A 17,810-nucleotide genomic window follows, 5' to 3' on the forward strand; every position below is an offset into this window, starting at 1 on the left:
GGAGAGGATAATGACATGACCGATCGTATAGGTTTGGTCTACGTCGAAACCAAAACTAAACTGTCAAGACCTATCTAATCGGGTATGGTCTATGATAAAAACCAGACAAAACAATGATGTGACCACTCATACAAGTGAGGTCAAACCAAACTTGAAACTAAGTTGCCATGACAGATCAAATTGGATGTGGTCTATGATGAAAATCAGACAAGACAACGAAATGATAGATCATACAATTGCGGTTTACGCCGAAAATGAAATTGAGTTGTCATGACTGATTGGACTGGGTGCGGTATGTGACAAAAATGAGACAGGACAATTACATGACTGATCATACAAGTGCGTTCTACGCTGAAAATGATACTGAATTGTTGTGATAAATCAGACCAAGTGCAATTTGTGATGAAAACTAGATAAGACAACTACATAATTGATAATATAAGTGCGGTCTACACTGAAAACAAAACGGAGTTATCATGGTCAATTTGATCGAGTGTTGTGTATGATGAAAACCGGATAGAACAGTGATGTGATCAAATGTATAGGTGGGGTTTACGTCGAAAACGATATTTCACTATCATGACCGATCAAACTGGGTGCCTATTGTGACGAAAACCAAATAAGACAATGACGTGACCAATCATATAGATGTAGTCCATGATGAGAAAAAACTTAGCTATTATATTGTAGACCCTCAATTTTGTCCCTCGACACTGGCATTTATCCTTTGGGCGTCACCTGCACCCATCGTTCTCATATGGCATCACTAGGGCCCCTTTTGGGCTTAGTCGGTGTCCGAACCTCATGTGGGCTTGTCTGTGGTCCATTGTGGTGCGTATGTAGTTCATTTTGGAGGGTCATCGTGGCCATTTTCCTAGTCATTCACATCACCCTATAGGAAGGAAGTGGGGTCATCCCGATGTTTTAGCTTAGTTGGAGTTTATAGGGGCATGTTGAGGTTCGGAGCACTCGGGCTTGTTTTGATCATAGCTCCCTCATTCAAACTCGGAATTGCACACCATTTTTTTCATGGATTCCTTACTCTTCCAGAAACATTCTATCAAATTTTCAAGATTTTTTACAACCGGTTCGACCTGTTGGCATCTGGTTCAGCCGGTTCATCGAGTCAGCCGGTGTAAAACACTGATTTTTGGTAATTATTTTATCATATCTCCCTTTTTCGAACTCGGAATTGCATACCTTTTTTTTTCATGGATTTCTCACTCTTCCAGGAACATTCTGTCAATTTTTCAAGATTTTTTGCAACCAGTTCGACCGGTTGGCATCCGGTTCAGCCGGTTCATCCGGTTCATCGAGTCAGCTGGTGTAAAACACTGATTTTGGTAATTTTGGGACCCAAATCCTACAATGTTGTGGGCCCATTTTGGGCCTTGGTTTGGGTTCCTTGCAGCCCACCACGGATCCATATGGATTCTTGGTGGTGAAGCAAGCTGAAAACTGAAGGGAGTGAGCTGGCCTCGTAAGTGCAAGAGAAATAATGGGGGGTGTGGTTCCCATGCTGATGGAGGGGATTTCGGTGCTGAAGGGGAAGGAACCCAGGAGGCTCAAATGCTGAGAGGGGTATGAGTATAAAAGGTGAGAGGATAGGAGAGCAAAGGACCTTTTGGCATTTTTGAGAGAGGGGATATTTTGTTGGTGAGAAAAACAGAGGGTGAGGAGCATCTTCTGAGTTGAGAGCGTGGAGGAAAGCTTCAGCACTGTGGTTTTTTGAAGAGGAAAGCTACAGCATCTTGGTTTCTGGAAGTCATCATCAGCGTACATGGATCATATTTGGTGGAGATTCTGAGGTAAGTATGCTGAATTTTTTTTTACCTGCAGGTCATCTTCATCGTCTTCGTATGCTTTTTCTTCTTTCTCATCCTCTTTTATTTCCTTTGATGTGAAGATTGTATTGCTTGGGTGTGGATAATAAAGGCCACACATGTTTGTTGTTGATTGGTTATGAATGATTGAGGATTATAGTTGAGGATGATTGTTTTCTTGATGTGCTAGAATCACATTTAGGCTCAAGTTTAATTCATTCATCGTTTTCAATTCATCACCATAGTTGGCTGACTCTGTCAGTCACAAGGAACACCTGCCCTTGCTTTGTTTGGTTCTCACTCATCCGGGCTCGGAATTGAGAATCATTTCTTTTGTTTGCTTCCTTATTCATTTAGGAACTCTCTGACTAAATTTGGGATTTTTTATCAACCGGATGGACTAGTTGGAAACCAGTTCAACCGGTTCAGCACCATAGTTGGCTGACTCTGTCAGTCACGAGGAACACCTGACCTTGCTTTGTTTGGTTCTCACTCATCCGGGCTCGGAATTGAGAACTGTTTTTTTTTTTTTTTTTGCTTCCTTATTCATTAGGAACTTTCTGACCAAATTTGGGATTTTTTATCAACCGGATGGACCGGTTGGAAACCGGTTCAACTGGTTCAGCACCATAGTTGGCTGACTCTGTCAGTCATGAGGAACACCTGACCTTGCTTTATTTGGTTCTCACTCATCCAGGCTCGGAATTGAGAACCGTTTCTTTTGTTTGCTTCCTTATTCATTTAGGAACTTTCTGACCAAATCTGGGATTTTTTATCAACCGGCTGAACTGGTTGGGAACCGGTTCAACCGGTTTAGCACCATAGTTGACTGACTCTATCAGTCATGAGGAATACATGACCTTGTTTTGTTTGGTTCTCACTCATCCAGGCTTGGAATTGAGAACCGTTTCTTTTGTTTGCTTCCTCATTCATTTAGGAACTTTCTGACCAAATCTTGGATTTTTTATCAACCGGCTGAACCGATTCAATCGGTTCAGCACCATGGTTGGCTGACTCTATCAGTCATGAGGAGCACTTGATCGGGCTTTGTTTGGTTCTCACTCGTCTGGGCTCGGGATTGAGTGTTGTTGCTTTTGTTTGATTCCTTATTTATTTAGGAGTCTTCTAAAAAATTTGGCAACTTTTTCTCAACAGCTTGTACCAGTTGAGAACTGGTTCAACCTATTTTGCAAGAGGACTTTGGGCAGCCCTTAATTTTGGCATTTTTCAAGCCCGTATCCATTGGGGCCCAAACCCATTTGCTATGGGGCACTTGTGAGCCATCTTGAAGGTTTAAGTCAGTGTTTGATTTCAATTAGTGTGGGCCCATTTTGAGGTTATGGGCGGTGTGGTCTAGGTAAGTCTAGTTTGATTTATATGACATTTGGGGAGTCTATTACCTTATTTCAACCAACTTTCTTCCTTTTTGGCACAAAATTTGATGCTTGATTCTGAATACATGTTGTGTGGCTGACTCACCCTCTGCTGTAGCACATGGCTAAAGACCACAGGTATGCATCGTTGGTTTTGGTTGTTGAATCATATGCATGCATGGTGCTTGATCCTGAATGTTTGTTATGTGTTTATCTGTGTTTGGCTGACCTTTTATGCAGCGCTTGGATAGGGACCACAGGTACGCACCCATTGTTTTGTTTGGTTGAATTCATATGCATGCCAAATACCAGTTAGGATTGTGTGATTCATGACATCTATTTATCCTAGGGTTTCATTTGACCTTTGACCCATATACTCTCACATACCCAATTTATTAGTAGAGACCGAGTTCCTGGCCTAGAGGGGTGTTACCTCGCATGAGGTACCTTCCCAATGGGTAACCTGATCCCCAGACCCAGAATCTAGTTTTCACAGACCGCTTTTTCCATACTGGGGTCATTAGGGGTTTTTGTTCTTACTTAATTTTCCCCATTTTAAAAATAAAAATAAAAAAAGTAAGTGGCGACTCCATACAACACCGTTCCTCACCGGGGGCCGGTTTTTCAAAACTGGAAAACACAAACTTTTTCTTTCTTTCTTTTCTTTTAAAAGCGAGTCGCGTCGGTCCAGTGGATCGGGTGAGGGTACACATATATCCGATCGGATTAGGTGCAATTTGTGACAAAAACCAAACAAGATAATGACATGACCATAGGTCTAGTGTACATCGAAACCAAAACTGAACTGTTATGACTTATCTGACCAGGTGCACTTTGCAATGAAAACTAGATAGGACAATGACATGACCGATTGTAAAAGTGTGTTCTACGTCGAAAAGATACTAAACTATTATGACCGATCAGACAGGGTGCTATCTATGACGAAAACAAGACATGACAATTACATGAACGATCATATAAGTGTGGTGTACGCCAAAAAAGATACTGAACTTTCATGACCAATCAGATTAGGTGTCATCCATGATGAAAACTAGAAAGGACAACTACATGATGAATTGTTCAGATGTGATCTACACCAAAAACAAAATTGAGCTCCTATGATCAATCGAACTAAATTCTGTCTATGATAAAAACATGACAGGACAATGACGTGACCGATCGTATAGGTCTAGTCTACACCCAAAAAACAAATTTGGACTGTTAGGACCTATCGATTGGGTGTGGTATGTGATGATAACCAGACAAAACAATGGCTTAACTGATCATATAGGTGTGATCTAAGACAAAAATGAAATTAGGTTGTCGTGACCAATTTGATGGGGTGCGGTCTATAATGAAAACCAGACAAGAAAATGACATGATCGATCGTATAGGTCTAGTCAAAGTCGAAACCAAAACTGAACTATCAGGACCTATCTGATCGAGTGTAGTATGCGATGAAAACTAGACAGGACAATGACGTAACCGATCATATAGTTGTAGTCTATGTCGAAAACAAAGCTTAGTTGCTATGATCGATCAGACTGGGTGCCATCTGTGATGAAAACCAGACAGACCAACGACGTTATCGATCGTACACATGCATTACATATCGAAAACAATAATGACCTATCGTGATCGATAGAATCGGGTGTCGACTATGATGAAAACGAGATAAGACAATGGCATGACTAATTATACATATGCGGTCTAAGCTAAAAATGAAATTGAGTTCTGGTGACCGATCAAACCGAGTGCCATCTTTGATAAAAAAAAAACCAGATAGGACAACGACATGTTCGATCGTACAGGTGTAGTATACGCCGAAAATGATAATGAACCATCATGACTGATCGAATCAGGTGTTGACTATGACGAAACTAGATAAGACAACTATGTGGCTAATCTTACTGGTATGGTCACACTAAAAATGAAACTGAGTTGTGTGATTGATTAAATCAAGTCTGATTGTGACAAAAACCATATAGGACAATGACATGACTGATTGTATAGGTTTGGTCTACGCCAAAACTCAAAGTCAACAATTGGGAATTATTTAGTTGTATGTAGTTTTTGGTGGAAACTGGGCAGGACAACGACGTTACCAATCGTACAGGTGTGGTTTACACTGATTGAGTTATTGTGATCGATCTGACTGAGTGTTATTTATGATGAAAACCAAATAGGATAATGATGTGACCGATCATATAGGTGTATTCTACGTTGAAAACAACACTAAACTATCATGACAGATTGGATCGGGTGTTGAATGTGATGAAAACCAGATAGAACAACTTTGTGATTGATCAAATAGATAGGGTCTACACCTAAAATGAAACTGAGTTGTCGTGACTGATTGAACCACGTGTGATCTTTGGTGAAAACTAGAAAATAACAACGATATGACTGATCCTATAGATGCGCTCTATGCTGAAAACGAAATTGAGTTGTCATGATCGATCGGACTAGTTGTCATCTGTGACAAGAACCAAACATGATAAGGTCATGACCAATCATACAGATGTAGTCTAGGTCGAAAATGAAACTAAGCTTCCATGTCAAATGGGATCGAGTATAGTCTATGATGAAAACCAAGTAGGACAATGACATGACCAATCTATAGGTCTGGTCTATGCCAAAACTGAAACTTAACTTTTGCGACCTACTTGATCGGGTGCGCTCTGTGATGAAAACTAGACTGGACAATGATATGACCAATTGCCCAAATTTATTCTACACCAAAAATGATACTGAACTATCATGACCGATCAAACTGGATGCTATCTGTGACAAAAATAAGACATGCCAATGATGTGATCGATCGTATAGGTGTAGTTTACATTGAAAACGATACTAAACTTCCATGATCGATTGGATGGGGTATCAATTGTGACAAAAGCTAGGTAGGACAAGTACATGACTAATGGTAAAAATGTGGTCTACGCCAAAAAAAATTGAGTTGTCATGACCGATCGAATTGGGTTTGGTCTGTAATGAAAGTCAGACAGGATAACAATGTGGCTGATCATATAGGTCTGGTCTACACCGAAACTAAAACTGAACTGTCAGGACCTATCTAATCAGGTACATTCAATGATGAAAACCAAACAAGACAATGATGTGACCAATCGTATAGGTGTGGTCTATGCCAAAAACGAAACTAAGTTTTTATGACCGATCAGATCGGATGCCATCTGTGACGAAATCTAAATAAGACAACAACGTGACCGATCATATAGGTGTAGTCTATATGAAAACAATATTGAACTTTGTGGCCAATAGAATTGGGTGCCGATTGTGATGAAAACCAAATAGGAAAACTACGTGACTAATCATATAAATATGGTCTATACTAAAAATGAAATTGATCTATTATGACCAATTGAATCGGGTATGGTTTGTGATGAAAACTAGATAGGACAACGACGTGACCAATTGTATAGGTATGCTCTAAGATGAAATCAACTTGAATTATCAAGACTTTGGGTGCAATCTGTGCGGAAAACCAATAGGACAATGACGTGACCGATGGTATAAGTACGGTCTACACCGAAAATGAAACTAAGCAATCGTGATCGACCTACCAGGTGTGGTCTGTGACGAAAACCAGACAAGACAATGACGTGACCAAATAGACAGGTGTGGTCTATGTTGAAAGCGATATTGAATTGTGATGATCAATCGAATCACGTGTCTTTTGTGACAAAAAACCAAATAGAACAACTATGTGACTTGTCATAAAGATGTGGTTTATGCTGAAAACAAAACTAAACTACCATGAACAATCGAACCAGGTCCAGTCTGTAACAAAAAGTAGACAAGGCAACAATGTGACCGATCATATAGGTCTGGTCTACACTGTAACCAAAATTGGACTATTGAGTCCTATCTAATTGGGTGCGGTATGTGACAAAGACTAGACAAGACAACGACCTGATCGATCATACAGGAACGATCTATGGTAAAAACGATATCGAACTATCATGATTGATCGGATCGGATGACGTCTATGACAAAAACAAGATAGGACAACAACGTGACTGATCGTATAGGTGCAGTCTATGTTAAAAACGATATTAAACTTTCGTGATTGATTGGATTGGGTCCTAATTGTGACGAAAACAAAATTGGACAACTATGTGATTGATCGTACAGATGCAATCTATGCCAAAAATGAAACAGAACTATCATAACCAATCAAACTAGGTCCAGTCTTTGATGAAAACCAGACAGGACAACGACGTAACCGATCATATAGGTCTTATTTATGCCAAAATCAAAACTAAATTATCGAGACCTATCTCACCAGGTGTGGTCTATGATGAAAACCAAAAAGAACAATAATGTCATCGATCGTACAAATACAATTTATGCCAAAAATAAAATAAAGCTGCCATGATTGATCAGATTAAGTTCGGTCTATGATGAAAACTAAAAAGGAAAATGATGTGACCAAGTGTATAGGTCTAGTCTACATAAAAATTGAAACTACACTATTAGGACTTATCTAACTAGGTGCAGTCTGTGATGAAAACCAAACAGGACAACGATGTGACTAATCGTACAAATGTGGTTCACGCCAAACTCAAAACTGAGTTGTCATCACTGATTGGACCAAGTGTGGTCTGTGATGAAAACCAGGTAAGACAACAACATGATCGATTGTACAGGTACGGTTTGCGACAAAAATGACATAAGACAATGACATAATCGATCATACAAGTGCACTTTTATCATGAAAATGATACTGAATATATGTGACCAATCGGACTAGGTATAGTCTATGATGAAAACCATATAGGACAACTATGTTACTAATCGTACAAACGCGGTCTATGCCGAAAATGAAATTGATCTATTGTGATCGATTAAACCGGGTATGGTCTACAATGAAAACTAGACAGGACAATGACGTGATCGATCCTATAAGTCTAGTCTACATTAAAACCAAAACTGAACTATTGAGACCTATATGATAAAGTGTGGTTTGCAATGAAAACTAGATAAGACAATGATGTGATCGACCGTATAGGCGCAGTCTATGCCGAAAATGATGTTAAGTTATCGTGACTAATCAAACCAGGTACGATCTATAACAAAAATTAGATAGGATAACAACGTGATCAATCATATAGGTCTTATCTACGTTGAAATTGAAACTAACTGTTTAGACCTATCTGATCGTGTGCGGTCTATGATGATAACCAAATAGGACAACGATGTGACCGATCGTATAGATGTGGTAGATGTTAAAAATGAAAATAAGCTGTCATGAATAATCAAGCCGGGTAAGGTCTGTGACAAAAACTAAACAGGACAATAATGTGACTGATCGTACAAGTGCGGTGTAAGCTGAAAACAATACTAAATTATCGTTACTGATTGGACCAAGTTTCAATTATGACAAAAACCTAATAGGATAACTACGTGATTAATTGTATAGATGCGGTCTACACCAAAAATGAAACTGAGTTATCGTGATCGATTGAACTAGGTTCGATCTGTGATGAAAAGCAGATAGGACAACAACGCGACTAATTTTATAGGTCTGATCTACATCGTAACCAAAACTGAATTATCAAAACCTATCTGACTGAATGCGGTTTGTGATGAAAAATAGATACGACAATGACGTGACAAACCCTATAGATGTTGTCTACGCCGAAAATGATACTGAACTTTCGTGACTGATTGGATTGGGTGTCGACTGTGATGAATACCAAATAGGACAACTACATGACTGATTGTATGGATGCGGTCTATACTGAAAATGAAATAGAGCTACCATGACAAATTGGACTAGGTCCAGTCTTTGACAAAAACCAGACAAGACAATGATGTAATCGATCATTTAGGTTTGGTCTACATCGGAATCAAAATTGAACTATCGAGATCTATCTCACCTAGTGCAATTTGTGATGCAAACAAGACAAGACAATAACATCACCAATCATATAGATGCAGTCTACGTAAAAAATGAAATAAAGCTGCCATGACCGATCTATGACGAAAATTATAGAGGACAATTATGTGACCAATTGTATAGGTCTAGTCTACATTAAAACCAAAACTGAACCATTGGAACCTATCTAATCGGGTGCAATCTATGAGAAAAACTAGACAAGACAATGATGTGACCAATCATATAGGTACGATCGATGTCAAACTCAAAACTTAACTATCATGACCAATCGAACTGGGTGTGGTGTGTGATGAAAATCAAATAAGACAATGACATGATCAATCGTACAAGTGTGGTCTATGTCAAAAATGAAATTGAGCTAACATGACCAATCAAACCAGGTGTAATCTATGACAAAAATGAGATAGGACAATGACATGATCAATCCTATAAGTGCATTCTACGTCGAAAACAATATTGAATTATTATGACAAATTGGACTGGGTGTTGTCTGTGAGGAAAGCTAGATAGGACAACTACGTGACTAATCGTACAAGTGTGGTCTACACCAAAAATAGAACGAAGTTGTTGTGACCGATCTAATTAGGTATTGTCTATGAAGAAAACCAAATAGAACAATGACGTGATTGAATGTACAAGAGGGGTTTACGTCAAAAATGATATTTCACTATCATGACCGATTGGACCCAGTGTCGACTATGACGAAAACTAAATAAGACAACGATGTGACTGATCATATGGATGTGGTCCATAGCGAGAATGAGACTTAGCTATTATGTTAGATCGGATCAGGTGCAGTCTGTGATAAAAAACCAAATAGGACAATGACGTGACCAATCTATAGGTCTGGTCTACGCTAAAACAAAAACCGAACTATTAGGACTTATCTGACCGGGTGCTCTTTTTGATAAAAACTAGATAAGACAATGACGTGACCAATTGTACAAGTGCATTCTACGTTGAAAATGATACTGAACTGTCGTGACCGGGCAAACGAGGTGTCATTTGTGATGAAAACAAGACATGATAATTACATGAATGATCGTACAGGTGCGATGTACTTTGAAAATGATACTAAACTTTCCTAACCAATTAGATCGGGTGTCTTCTATGATGAAAACCAGATAAGACAACTACATGACAAATCGTTTAGACGCGGTCCATGTTGAAAACGAAATTGAGCTCCCATGACCGATCGAATCGAGTCCGATCTATGACAAAAACATGATAGGACAATGTCGTGACCGATCATATAGGTCTGGTCTATGCCCAAAAATTGAAACTGAACTGTTAAGACCTATCTGATTGGGTGCGATCTGTGATGACAACCAGACAAAAAAATTACTTAACCGATTGTAGAGGTCCAGTCTAAGTTGAAAACGAAATTGAGTTGTTGTGACTGATTTGATGAGGTATGATTTGGGATGAAAACTAGGAAGGACAATAACATTATTGATCATATAGGTCTGGTCAAAGTTGAAACCAAAACTAAACTATAGGGACCTATCGGATTGGATCCCGTTTGTGATAAAAGCCAGACAAGATAATGACATGACCGATCATATAGTTACAGTCTATGTAAAAAACGAAACTTAGTTACCATGACCGATCGAATCAGGTGCCACCTGTGATGAAAACCACACAAGACAATGATGTTACTAATCGTACATGTGTCGTATATGTCGAAAATGATAATGAATTATTATGATCAATCGAATTAGGTACCTATTGTGACAAAAACATAATAGGATAACTATGTGACTAATTGTATAGATGCGATCTAAGCCGAAAACAAAACTAAGTTATCATGACAGATCGGACTAGGTATCATCTTTGACGAAAACCAGACAAGACAATGACGTGACCGATCATATAGGTGCAATATATGTCAAAGACCATAATGAACTTTCATGACCGATCAAATCAAGTGTCAACTATGACGAAACCATATAGGACAACTACGTGACTAATCTTAATGATGCGGTCTAAGCTGAAAATGAAACTAAACTGCCATGACCGATTGAACTGTGTTTGGTCTCTGACGAAAACCAGACAAGAAAACGACATGACCGATCATATAGGTTCAATCAACACCAAAACTAAAACTAAATTGTTGTGAACTTTCTGATTGAGTGCGGTTTATGATGAAAACTAAATAGGACAACAACGTGATTGATCGTACACATGCAGTTTACGTTGAAAATGAAAGTAAGTTATCGTGACCAGTTAGACTCAGTGCCATCTATGATGAAAACCAAATAGGACAACGTTGTGATTGATCGTATAAGTGTAGTATACGTCGAAAACAATTCTAAACTATTATGACCGATCGAATCAGGTTTCGATTGTGACAAAAACCAAATAAAACAACTATGTGACTACTCATAAAGATGTGGTCTACGCCAAAAAAGAAATTGAGCAGTCGTGATCGATTAGACCTATGGTATATGACCAAAACTAAACATGATAATGATGTGATCGAACGGACAGGTGTGGTCTACATCAAAACGGTATTGAACTGTCATGACCTATCTGACCAAGTGCGGTTTGTGAGGAAAACCAAACAAGACAATGACATGATCAATCGTATAAGTGCAGTCTATGTAAAAAATGAAACTAAGCTATCATGACTAATCGAATCATGTTTGTTCTGTGATGAAAACCAAATAGGATAACAACATGACTGATCGTACAAGTGTGGTTTACATCGAAAATGATACTAAACTATCGTGACCAATTGGATTGGGTGTTGATTAGGATGAAAACTAGATATGACTAATACGTGATTGATCATAGAGATGTGGTGGACGCCAAAAATGAAACTGAATTGCCATGATTTATTGGACCAGTTCGATCTATGATTAAAAGCAGATAGGACAACGATGTAACAGATTGTACAGGTATAGTTTACACCAAAAACAATACTGAACTTTCATGACATATCGGATTGGTGTCGATTGTGATGAAAACTAGATAAGGCAACAATGTGACTAATCGTACAGATACGATTTACTCCAAAAAATGAAACTCAACTATTGTGACCAATCAAATCGAGTCCGATCTCTAACGAAAGCCAAATAAGATAATGACATGATCAATCGTATAGGTATGGTCTACGTCGAAACCAAAACTCAACTATCAAGACCTATCTGACCATGTGTAGCTTATGATGAAAACCGGATAAGATAACAATGTGAGATAAAATAGGTGCATTTTATGCTATTGAGTTATCGTGCCCGATCGGACCGAGTGTCATTTGTGATGAAAAGAAAATAGGACAATGACGTGATCGATCGTAAAATTGTAGCCTACACTGAAAATGAAACTGAGTTATCATGATCAATCGGACCTAGTGTGGTCTGTGGTAAAAACTAGACAGGACAACGATGTGACCAATTATATAGGTTTGATCTACGCTGAAATCGAAACTGAACTTACGGGATCTATTTGATCGAGTGCGGCCTATGATGAAAACAAAATAGGACAATGACATGATTGATCGTATAGGTGTATTCTATGCCAAAAACGAAATTGAACTATCTTGACCGATTGGACTGGGTGTCATCAAAGACGAAAACAAGATAAAACAATGATGTTACCGATTGTACAATTATGGTCTTATTCGAAAACGATACTGAAGTTTTGTGAACGATCAAATCAAGTGTCAACTGTGATGAAAACCTGATAATATAACTACATGACTAATCATACAAATACGGTCTACGTTGAAAATGAAACTGAGCTATCATGAATGATCGGACCGAGTCCAGTCTATGACAAAAACCAAACAGGACAACGACATGACCAATCATATAGGTCTGGTCCACACCAAAATCAAAATGGAACTTTCGGGACCTATCTAGCAAGATACGATATGTGATGAAAACCAAACAAGACAAGATGTGACTGATCATACAGATGCAATCTACGTCGAAAACGAAATTGAGCTATAATTATCGATCAAATCCGGAATGGTTTATGATAAAAACTTAATAGGACAACAATGTGATTGATCATATAGGTTTGGTCTATGCTAAAACCAAAACTGAACTATTGGACCTATAAGACCAAGTACGACCTGTGATGAAAACTAGACAAGACAACGACGTGACCGATCGTGTAGGTGTGTTCTACGTCGAAAATGATACAAAACTATTGTGACCAATCGGACCAGGTGTCGTCTATAATGAAAACAAGACAAGACAATGATGTGACCAATTGTATAGGTGAGTTCCATGCCAAAAATGATACTAAACTTTCATGACTAATCAGATCAAGTGTATTATGTGACGAAAATCGAGTGCCCACTTTGACAAAAATGAGGTTGGACAACTACATGACTAATCATACAGATGCAATCTACACCAAAAACTAAACTGAGCTATTGTGATGAATCCAACCGCGTACTATCTATTATGAAAACCAATTAGGACAATAACATGATTGATCTTATATGTCTGGTCTACATCGAAACTGAAATTGAACTATCGGGATCAATTAGACCAAGTGTTGTATATGATGAAAACTAGACAGGACAATGATGTGACTGATTGTATAAGTCTGGCCTACACAAAAATTGAAACTGAACTGTTGAGACCTATCTGAACAGGTACGGTCTATGATGAAAAGTAGACGTGACCGATCATATAGGTGCGTTTTATGCTGAAAATGAAATTGAACTATCATGATGGATTAGACTGGGTGTCGTTAGAGATGAAAACAAGATAGGACAGGTGCAGTCTAAGGCAAAAACGATACTGAATTGTCGTAAATGATCGGATCATGTGCCAACTATGACGAAAACTTAATAAGATAGCTATGTGATTAATCGCACAGATTGGACCGAGTTCGGCCCGTGATGAAACCTAAATAGGACGATGACTATACCAATCATATAGGTCTTGTCTATGTCGAAACCAAAATAAAACTATTGGGACCTATCTACCCAGGTGCGGTTTGTGATGAAAACCAGACAGGACAATGATGTGATCTATCATACAAATATAATCTTCGCCGAAAATGAAATCGAATTACAATGACTTATTAGATCGGGTACGATCTGTGATGAAAACTTGACAGGACATCGATGTGATCAATCGTATAGGTCTGGTCCCCGCCGAAAAGAAAACTGAACTGTTAGGACCTATCTGACTGGGTGTAGTTTGTGATGAAAACTAGGCAGGATGACGTGACCAATTTTACAAGTTTGGTTTATGCTGAAAATGAAACTAAGTTATCGTGACCAATTAGACCAAGTATTGCCTGTGATGAAAACCAAAAAGTATAGTGATGTGACTGATTGTACAAGTGAGTTCTACGTCGAAAATGATACTAAACTATCATAACCCATCGGATCGGGTGTCAACTATGAAAAAAACCAAATAGGACATCTACATGACTAATCATACAGATGCGATCTACACTAAAAATGAAGTTGAGCTACCATTACCGATTGAACTAAGTCTAGTTGGTGACAACAACCAAACAGAACAACAACGTGATCAATTATATAGGTTTAGTCTATGTCGAGATCGAAACTTAATTGTCAGGACCTGTCAAACTAGTGCGGTCTATGATGAAAACTAGACAAAATAACGACGTGCCTGATCATACAAGGGCATTATATGCCGAAAATGATATTAGACTGTTGTGACCGATTGAATTAGGTATTTTCTAACAAAAACTAGAAGGACACCAATGTGACCGATCATATAGGTGCGTTCTATGCCAAAAACGATACTAAACTTTCATGATCTATCAAATTGGATGTAGTCAGTGATGAAAACTGGATAGAAAAATGACGTGATTGATTGGATCGGGTGCCAACTTTGACTAAAACCATATCAAACAACTATATGATTGATCATATATATGTGATCTATGTTAAAAATGAAATCGAGTTTTCATACTCGATCAAATCGGGTCTTATTTTTTGCGAAAACCAAACAAGACAATGATGTGACCGATTGTATAGGTCTGGTCTATAGTGAAATTGAAACTGAACTATCGAGGCCTATCTGATTGGGTGTAGTTTATGATGAAAATCAAATAGAAAAATGACATGATTGATTGTATAAATGCGGTATACACCGAAAACAAAATTTAGCAATTGTGTTTGATCAGATTGATGTTATCTATGATGAAAACCAGACAGGACAACAGTTTGACTAATCTATAGGTCTAGTCTATGCCAAAACTAAAAATGAACTGTCAAAATGAAAACCAAACAAGACAATGACATGACCGATCATATAGTTGTGGTCTACATCGAAAATGACATTGAGTTGTCATGACCCATAAGATTTGGTGCCATATGTGTCAAAGACCAAACAAGACAACTATGTGACCAATCGTGTAGGTGCAATATATGTCGAAATTTATATTAAACTTTCGTGACCGATTCGATCAGGTGCAACTATGAAGAAAACACGACAAGACAATGACATGACCGATCTTATAGGTTTGGTTTACGTTGAAAACAAAACTAAGTTGTCTTGACCGATCAAACTGGGTGTAGTTTGGGATGAAAACCAAAAAAGACAACGATGTGATTGAACATACAAGTATGGTATACATTGAAAACAATTTTGAACTGTCATGACCGATTAAACTGGGTTTTTTCTATGAGGAAAACCATACAGAACAACGACGTGACAAATCGTAAAAATGTGGTTGATATCGAAAATGAAACTGAGCTACCGTGTTTGATTGGATTGGATGCAATCTATGATGAAAACCAGACAGGACATACACGTGACTAATCATACAAGTGAGTTTTACATCAAAAATGAAACCGAGTTATCCTAATTGATCAGACTAGGTGTCGTCTGTGATAAGAAACAGAGAGGACAACGACATGACTAATCGTATAGGTACGATCTACACTAAAAATGATACTACACTTTCATAATCGATCCAATTGAGTGTTAACTGTGATGAAAACTAGATACGGTCCATGTTTTAACGATATTGAGCTGTCATGACCGATCAGATCGAGTGCCGAACTTGACGAAAGCTAGATAGGATAACTACACGACTTATCGTACAGAGGCAATCTACACCAAAAATGAAATTGAGTTGTTGTGATTGATCAAACTAGGTCTGGTTTGTGATGAAAACCAGATAAGACAACGATGTGACCAATCGTATAGGTCAGGAACTATCTAACTAGGTGTCATATGTGACAAAAACAAGACAGGACAATGATGTGACCGATCATACAAGTGCATCCTACGTTGAAAATGATATTGAACTATCGTGACTGATCGGACCAAGTGCAGTTTCTAATGAATACTAGAGAAGACAAAGACGTGACCGATTGTATAGGTGCGTTCTATGTCAAAAATGATACTGAACTTTCATGATTGATCGGATCGGATGCCAATAGTGATGAAAACAAGATAGAACAACTATGTGACAGATTGTTCATAAGCAGTTGACGTTGAAAACGAAACTGGGTTATAGTGACTGATCGGACTAGGTTCGGTCTACGACAAAAACAAATCAGGACAACAATGTGATCGATTCTATAGGTCTAGTCTATGTTAAAATCAAAACTAAACTTTTGGGACCTATTTGAATAGGTGCGGTTTGTAATGAAAACCAAATAGGACAACGACATGACCAATCATACAAGTGCAATCTATGCCAAAAATGAAACTAAGCTCTCAGGACCGATCGGATTGGGTGCAATTTGTGATAAACAAAATAAAAAGGGCAACTACATGATCAATCATGCAGATGTGGTTTATGTTGAAAATGAAACTGAGTTGTCATGATCGATCTAACCAAGTGCAGCCTGTGATTATAACCAGACATAACAACGATGTGACCAAACATACACGTCCAGTCTATGCCAAAAACAATATTGAACTATCGTGATCGATCGGATTGAGTGTCATTTATGATGAAAATTAAACAAGACAACTACGTGATTAATTGTACAAATGAGCTTACACCAAAAATGAAACTAAGCTACCTTGTCGGATGGGATCGAGCTCGATATGTGACAAAAACCAGACAATATACAGACATGACCAATCTATAGGTTTGGTCTACACCAAAATTAAAACTGAATGTCAAAACCTATCTCACCTGGTGCGTTCTGTGATGAAAACTAGATAGGACAACATCATGACCAATCGTACAAGTGTATTTAATGCAAAACAATGATATTGAACTATCGTGATCAATCATATCTGATGTCGTCTATGATGAAAAATAAACATGATAGCGACGTGACTGCTCATACAAGTGCGGTCTATGCTAAAAATAATATTAAACTTTTGTGACTGATCAGATCGGGTGTTGACTATGACGAACACCAAAGAGGACAACTATGTGACTAATTGTATAGATGTGCCCTACACCTAAAATGAAACTAAGCTACCATAATCAATCAAGTCAGGTCAAGTCTATGACAAAAACCAAACAAGATAATGACGTGATTGGTCATATAGGTCTGGTCTATGCTGAAACCAAAACTGAATTTTCAGGACCTATTTGACCGGGTGTGGTATGTGATTAAAACGAGAGAGAACAACGATGTGACCGATCACACAAGTGCGGTCAACGCTGAAATTGGAACTGAGTTATCGTGACTGATCATAGAGATGTGGTCTATGTTAAAATGAAACTGATCTGTTGTGATCAATCAGACCGGGTACGGTATGTGACAAAAACCAAAAAGGA

Source organism: Vitis vinifera, chromosome 18 (genome assembly GCF_030704535.1).
Source record: "Vitis vinifera cultivar Pinot Noir 40024 chromosome 18, ASM3070453v1".
NCBI classification, from domain to species: domain Eukaryota; kingdom Viridiplantae; phylum Streptophyta; class Magnoliopsida; order Vitales; family Vitaceae; genus Vitis; species Vitis vinifera.